Source organism: Ctenopharyngodon idella, chromosome 13 (genome assembly GCF_019924925.1).
Source record: "Ctenopharyngodon idella isolate HZGC_01 chromosome 13, HZGC01, whole genome shotgun sequence".
Taxonomy (NCBI): Eukaryota; Metazoa; Chordata; class Actinopteri; order Cypriniformes; family Xenocyprididae; genus Ctenopharyngodon; species Ctenopharyngodon idella.
In genome coordinates this window covers 10,420,303-10,428,283 of record NC_067232.1, presented here as the reverse complement: position 1 = coordinate 10,428,283, position 7,981 = coordinate 10,420,303, and the positions used below count along the sequence as shown (strand labels likewise).

General features: G+C 36.9%; 2 long non-coding RNA genes across 8 annotated transcripts in view; one reads left to right on the top strand and one right to left on the bottom strand.

The window, feature by feature from the left end:
• Positions 1-1,080: 1,080 nt before the first annotated feature.
• The window catches only part of LOC127524685 (uncharacterized), a 387,968-nt gene continuing 381,067 nt past the window's right edge, over positions 1,081-7,981 (top strand). For 4 of the 7 annotated variants that reach the window (XR_007933128.1, XR_007933122.1, XR_007933126.1 and 1 more), the window contains exons 1-2: positions 1,081-1,837; positions 6,755-6,904. This is a non-coding gene — a long non-coding RNA (uncharacterized LOC127524685). Of the gene's footprint in view, positions 1,838-6,754; positions 6,909-7,981 lie in introns of all 7 variants that reach the window. The other 3 variants (XR_007933127.1, XR_007933124.1, XR_007933123.1) reach the window with 3 other exon arrangements.
• Positions 3,431-6,759, bottom strand: LOC127524686 (uncharacterized). Its single transcript, XR_007933129.1, has 3 exons — positions 6,615-6,759; positions 4,552-4,641; positions 3,431-4,446 (listed from the first exon to the last, which is right to left on the bottom strand). It is a non-coding gene; the product is annotated as an uncharacterized LOC127524686 (long non-coding RNA).

Sequence of the window (7,981 nt, the reverse complement as noted above, 5' to 3'; positions counted from 1 at the left end):
ACTCGAGCGTCACTGACGTCATTAAAGTTTGAATGACCAAACTTTATTTGAACTAATTTGCAAACGCCTTTAACCAAATAAGGCCTGTTGAACGGTTAAGATTTGAATATTAAAATCACTGTTAAATTACCTGCAGTGTACAGGTACAGAATCTCTCAACATCTTGTAAAATAAAGATGTTATATCGTCCAATATATGAAGTTTAGGATTAGTTAATCACTTGATGGATGTTTATATTATTTTCCTTCAATTAAAGAGAGCGCCTTTAACCAACATTAAAAGAAACAAACTAGCCAAAGTGTAACAGGTAGATCAAAACGTTACTCCCTCTTTTGTACGCTTGGCTTGCCTGACGCATCGTCATTGTAGCAGTGTTTTGCAGAAGTAAAAACACCTTGTTTTGTCCTCTCAACTAAAATTATAGTATCGTCATTTTGTTGTATCTGTTGGATGAACAAGTGAACACAATAAACCCCCACTGGCACACATTTTAGACGAGAGTCAACTAATGGAGGTATTTTTCTAACTGAAAGCTTGAAGTGTTTTTTCAGGACAGTTATATTTTCAGGTAGGGGCAAGTTGTCACATGTTTTAAATGCTTTCAAGTCATAGTACTGTAGTATATTTGTGGAAATCCTTCGATAATTTTGTATGTTACCTTTTAGATTTTGCTGATTCTCGAATTGTTTTGTATAGCATTGTTTTAAATAGCTTAGCTTATTTTGCGGTTACAAAGTCTATCGCAGGCCATTAAGGCAGTGGTTTTTAACCTTTTTGACTCAATGGATTCAATATTCGAATGCCCAAGAGATTTTATGTATTTCTTCTGTAATTATGACACATACTTGTTTTCATTTTTTTTTTAAAAAAAAACAAAAACTGGTAATATTTGTTTATTAAAATAACCCTGATTAATTTTGTGTTTCCAAAAGATTCAAAAACTGTGTGTTCAATAGTTTTTGGCTGGATTCTTGATCAGGATTGGAAATCCCTGCCCTAGGACGTTTGCTAAGGCTTATTGGACCACCTGGCCCCCTGGTTGAGAAGAACCATTGGTTTAAGGTATGTTTGAGTGTGACTACATGTCCTGCTATTGGGAATGAAATGAAAAACAATGGAAATCTTAAGTAGATTTATCATTATTATTGGTAGCCAGGAGTATCGTGTTTATACAGAAACTGATTATGAGAAATATTTACTGAAGTAAATGGTGTGACACCTAGCCTCAGTTCCCTGCATATCAGCATATCACCTGTTCCCTGACAGGTTTCCTTTATGGCAACTCTCCAACCCTCCCTCCTAAACTTTTTTTTTTCCCTTTTTTTTCTCAAACAGACTATAGCACATAGCTTTCATTAATGCTAGTGTGAATATATAAAATGTGAAATATAAATGCGCCCTACCCATGTCACTTTCTGCCATACTCTGATACTGTGGATCCATGTCTTTGTTTTGGCATCTACAATTCCGCTTTCATTAAACCTTGCAGTAATAAGCACAGTGTTTTCTTTGTCCAAAAATGTTTAAATATTCAGAAAAGCTGCCTTTAAGCAAACACATATCATTACAGCTGAGAGCTCTGTATTGGAGTGTGTGATTGTATATTGCTTGTGTAGAGTGTCAAGCGTACGTGCTACACATTGTGCCTGGAGAGATTGATGTTTTGTCATCCACCTGCTTCTAAGCTGTAAAAGCAAGCGCAGCAAAGGCAAACCTACCCAGCTTCAAAATCCAAACAAAGAAATCTTAGTGGGCTGTTTACATATCTGTGGAAGGATATCTGGGCTTGTGTTGACGGGGTGCTAGAGTGGTTGAGAGATCAGTCCCCGCACAATGGGTGAGTGTTAAATGCTTTTTTTGTTTGCGACAGTGAGGAACAATTTAAAGCGATTTTGGCTCTGGCTGTGGTTTGGAGAGGGTGAGCCTGGCAACCTCACATATGGAGAGAGAGAGAGAGAGAGAGAGAAAGAGAGGTTCCTCTTTCCAAGTCACATGCAGATTGTTACAGCGTACACTGCACAGGGTTAATGGCAATCCTGAAAAAAAAGGATTTAAACAATTATGCTTTTCGGAATTGCCGGAGAAACGCGGATTATTTCTTTTCCCTGCTTACTGCCTTATTGCTGCGGCATCTGCCTTTCTTTTATACCTTTTGAGGAGCGTGATCTATTGTGCATTGTTTATCTCCAGCCATGGTCACTTCTCTGGAATGCAATTGGCTGGAACTACATCGTGTGGGTCTTGCTCCCTGCTTTTTTTTTTCTCCCTCTCCCTCTCTCTCTAACAGATTCTTTTGAAGCGAGACAAGAGCAGGGGTGGCCGATTTATCGCGCCTCTCTCTCCTTGCCATGCATTCATCTGAATGAGAATAAGGAGCTATTGTTCTGTTCCGATCTCGGTAGACAAGCTTTAATGCTGTTTTTACGAACCGGTTTGAAAATATATTGTTATTGCTAATGTAGATTGTGGGATTTTTTTATTTTATTTTTTTATAGGTGTCGCTTTCTCATATATGATCTAAAACATATTAGAACATGCTTGATTGTAATGTGATTTTTTTTTTTTTTTTTTTTTTTTTTTTTTTTTAGAGGGCATTTCAGAAAATTGTTATATTAAGAATATTATATATTGTTTTGTTGTTATTATTAGTAGTAGTAGTAATAGTAGTATTTATTAGTATATATAATGTTATTTAATTTAATTTACCTTTTAGATAATCTATTGGACAACATAGTTAGATTATTTTTGTTAAATTATATAATTTAGAAATAATTTTATATCTATTTTATTATAGTATGTTATAAATAATAATAAAAGAATATATATATAGATTTATATGTTTACTTTCTCAGCCTTGAACACCTGTGCATACTAAGCAGACAGAGAGAGTGAACCATTATGATGTAGACTTTGGCATGTGTATTAGTTGCAGCTTTACCAGAGCTCCCATAGCTGCCCATTATTTGAATGACTGGTGTAATGAGACGGATCAAACCCGGTGCTGAGCTGACCAGGGAAGCTGTGCGTGTCAGCTATTTGGCCAGGGTCCTGGACCATCATTACACTTTCTTTATGGAGCCATTCAGACTGTACATGAAGCACAATATGTCAGTGGAAATTAAAGTGTCCCAGCACTCTCTCCTCGTTCCTGCTCATTTACCGTGTGCACTGGCCGTTAGCCTTTGCATGTCTGTAATGGGACACCTTCCCATGTCTCACCACCAGCCAAATACTTCAAAGTTATATACTGCTTGGATATAGTTCACCAGTGGCTAAAAGTCAAACGTGGATTTAAAAAAAAAAGTTATACCTTGCAGAATATCTACTGTACAAAAAGCAGACTATAAATAACTAGTTCAAAACACTCTTAAATGATCTTCTTTTTTTTGTGAATTATTTTAACCAAAATAAAATTACAGTATCATATTTTTGTTTTAGTTGTTTAAAGAAGTAAATATAATAAAACCACACTGGTATACATTCCAACAATAGTCAAGTATAATTAAGGTACATTTTTAAGGGAAAAACTGAATGGGTCAGGTCAAGGCAAGTTGTCACTTAAAGTTGTAAATTTATACAATTTATTAATTACACTATTTGTGGCTAAAACAATGCTTGGTATATATTTATTATGAAATGGCATATTCTTATTTTTTCATGTATTTCAATATGCCTGCTATTATAAAAATTGACTTTTAAAAAATACTTTCATAAATGATTTAAAGACTTTAATTATTTAATGGTAAAAATATTAAAATATTCATAAAAGGTGTGACAGTTAGCCCTAGTCCCCCCTATGTTGTTTGTGCCAACTGTAGTATTGACTATAGTAGGAATTAGTTGAATTGCTTATCCAGTTATGCTTAGCTGTTAGCACACTGGCACCCATCCACTGCAGTGTGTCTAAATGTACACTACGACTAATTTGCTGTATCACGCTCTGGACCAAACCCTTTTCTTATGGAGGTGAGGCAGGCAGTGTGAAGACTTAGCCTGGATTACAGGACTTCAGAGATAGCGCTGAATCCAGCCTCCTGTCTGACATGAATTGATCGGATTAGAAAGGGTGGATTCCATCCTTGAGGGGAAACCAAGCACGTTGTATATAATTGACTTTTTTTTCTCCCTCCATGTCTTGTGGGTTGACAGTGCTAGCAGAAGGGAATACTTTGGTGGGTAAATATCAGAAAGGACTCTGGTTTGACCAGGTTGGCGGAGGCTTAGAAAGCCGATCGATATCACTGGTGTTGAGTTGCAGCGGCAGCCCATGGACACGGCGCAGAGGAAGTGTGATGCGCTGTGATGCTCGACCTGCACATCCACCGAGGTCCAAACGACTCTGCCACGGGTCTTGTTTCAGAGGGTTTTGTTTGTTTACCTCCTTTGTGCTCCTTTTCATCCACTCCCCCCCCCATCCTCTGCTCTCTTAAACTTTGCTGTTTGCTCCTACACAGTGGAATAGACACACATGCTCCAGCTCATCAGAGTGGCATGGATAAGGTTTCATCTCTTTTGGTAAATCCTAGTGTCAAAAATGGAACTCTTACTTACAGCTTTGAATCGGGTACATCCGGTAACCTTTGAAGTGTGTGTGGAGAACAATCACAGTCATGTGAGAAGGGCTCTGCAAATGCTAGGTCACTTCAGGAAAAAAAAAAAGTTACAACAGTCTTTGCTTTTTACATGAATGATGGATCTCAGCAGTTGCAGTTCAGTTGTAACTTTACAGTATATATCTCCTTCAATGTCATTAAATAAAATTCAATTACATTATCGATCAAATGTTTTAGGAAGGAAGGATCAGCTCTATGTTGTTTTAGTCAACTTTTTTTAATTATTTTTATAAATTTCCTTTAAGTTGTAATTTTCATTGTTTTTTTATTTTTAGTTATTTTATACCCAGGATTTGACCTTTAAGCAAGTTTAAAAAATGTAAGCTGCATGCATTTTATATGCATGTTAAGAAATAATTACTTATATATATATATATATATATATATATATATATATATGTAATATACACGCACACACACACACACACATATACATATATATATATATATATATATATATATATATATATATATATATATATATATATATATAATATGAGCCCATTTCATCTTCAATATTGTGTCATTAGACCAGAGTCTCTGTGAAAAATTGCAATTCTTCACATAACCATGTGTTAAAAACTGAGCACCTCTACCGTTTTGGCAAAGAATTAGGTTGAGCTTAATGGATCAATTTTTTGATTATTAAAGCCAAGTCTCTGTGCTGAGGCGTAATGCGTTCAGCATTGATCCCTCTCCAGCCTTTTATTGCCGTTACTCCAGTGCCTCTCACATTTAAAAGATATGTTCACACGAATAAAGATTTTACAAAGTGACACGGGGATAAATAAGATCTTGGAGTGCAGAGATCACATTCTTAAAGGAAGGTACAGTCTGGAGAGAAGTCAAAGAACCACTCAGGGAGCCTTGAAGGATGCCACAAATTTTGAAACTACAGCATAAAAGTGATTCCTGGAAAATTGAAGCTAAAAAACTTAACGCGGGCCAATTTTAAATTTGATTTACTTGTGTACTACTAAAGTTTCAGTGATGGTGAATACTGCCAATACATAATGACTCCTTTTTTCCTATATTATATTAGATTGATATAAAGTATCAATTTGTTCAACGTGTTTTTGTTTTAGCATATCTTGATTCATGGTTAGTCGGATGTTGAAACTATGCTAAATTTGAGCAGCTCTTCTGGCTCGTCCTAACAGTTCAGTTTGATTTAGAGGATGCTATAGAAAAAGCATCCCGACATGTTCAAAGGGCCGAGAGCATATGGAGTCTTTATTGACCATATGAGTTGAAATGAACCCAAAAGCTTGGCGCGTAATGATTGTTGCACACTGGGCCCACGAGCTGTGCCGTGAGCTAACCAATCAATATCCCATCAATAGCTTTTTATTAAAATTGTTCGCAAGCAAATCAAAATCTATATTGTTTTCACTGAAGAAAAGAGTGTGAAATATTCCATTTATGCGTTAGTCAGATGAACGGAGTGAAATATTGGTTTCTATGCATGATGGAATTAGCGCTCGTTGCGTATACGCATTGTTATTAGAATACCTCGCCCGAATTGATTTTACTAAGCGATGCGTTTGTGATTAACTTATTTCCATTCATTTCAACTGAGCTGAATTAACTATCATATTACCTCTGTATAAAGATGAGATTAATAACACAAGTACTCATTATACTTATGAGATGAATGATATGCTGCACAGGCCGTATCGATTCAGCTGTGAGGAGAGAGCGTGGGGAGGGTTGCTTATCGGCAAGCTCTTATCGTTTATTTACTGCTATATATTGGGCAGTACAGGCCATTTAAACGAGTCTATTTCACCAGCTTGAAATATGAGCCACCGGAATACTCGATAGTGCATCTGTCACCACAAAAGTCCTTTTTCTGCTCCTCCTTTCCACTCAGCATTGTTTAGCTGTTTAAATCAGATCAGTAATCCTCCCTCTGTGATAGACCATTAGACATACAATGGAATCTGAAGAGCATCTTTATTTAGATCAACCATCCTGAATATTACTGAATAAACTACCCACCTCTTCACTTTCCCCGAGCTCAGAGATGAACGAGGGAGGAAAAAAAAAAAAGAGAAAGCAAAACAGATAGTAGGTGTGGAGGCTGAAAAGGATATTCACTGAAAGTTCCCATTGCTGGGGTTTGTTTCTTATCTTTGCAGACGAGTGGGAAATCAAAGACTGGAATGCTGGGAGAACGCTGGGGAAACTGATGGAGGGGTGAGCTCTGGAAAGGAGGATGGATACTTCCTGTTCCTGCTGGAGTGACCCGCAGGTCTGAGGAGGAGTGAGGGAAAGAGAGGGCGGAGAAAGTGAGTGAGTATGATATGAGACGGTAGCAACGAAAGCACAGGAGGAATTGTGTTGGGAATAGAGTTAGTATGAGAAGGAAATATTGATTAATAGACATTTACAGGGAAGTTTGGCCTAGTGTGTTTTGGGTCGCTATTTTACCCATGATGCTTTTTTTGTAGCGTTGTTTGACTTTTACAAGGTTTCTTTACAGGTCATTGCATTTGAATTCATCTACTACTCAAATCCAGTTTTTTATGGTCTTGTACCATATTGCGTAGGCCAACCACAAGGTCATAACCTTTATATTTGTATCATATTTGAGTGAAACTTTAAATATTTCACATTGATATTTGACATTTTTCAGCGTCGCATCATGATATCGAAGCTTTATCCTTCTCAAGCAGTTGTAATTATGTCAGGAAAGAATCTGCAGTCGCACATGCCAGCCAAAAGAGGGCAACATGATTTCAGAATTCCTCCACATACTAGGACAGAATAGTGTCTAGAGGGTTAAACGTGTAAGTAACAATAATTTACATTTGCATTTGGAATGGTTTCCCTATTCTGTCAGTCGGCAGTTCAAAGCAGTTCAACACTCTTGGCGACAAAGGAAGGTGTTGTCACATGCGTGAGATATTCCGGGGCTGAAATGAAGTTGCTCGCCATCAGCGTGTCATCACGGAAGGACATCTCCTCTGTGGTGACTGAATGAAAACAAAAGAGAAATTACATTAACCTATTATTGCTGAAACAACCTGCTGTCAAGAGATACTGTCACCTGAGATTATTAGGTTCATTATATTTAGGCTGTTCTGGTGTTTAAGAGTGATGTGATTTAATGATTTTTTTTTTTTTAAGTCAGCGTAACATTAATGTAGATTTAGCAGTTCTTGGAAATGCTGGTGATATTACATTCCAAATTCACCATTATCACTCATGAGCTTTTCAATATAACTGCACATGTGCTTTGCATCAATCAAACAAAGGCTAATATTCACAGCAGAATTATTATGGCAAGAGTGTTCTGCTTCTTGCTTCCAACTATCCAGTATTTTGACAGAATATAGCACATACTTACCTTTGCAAGTGTATAA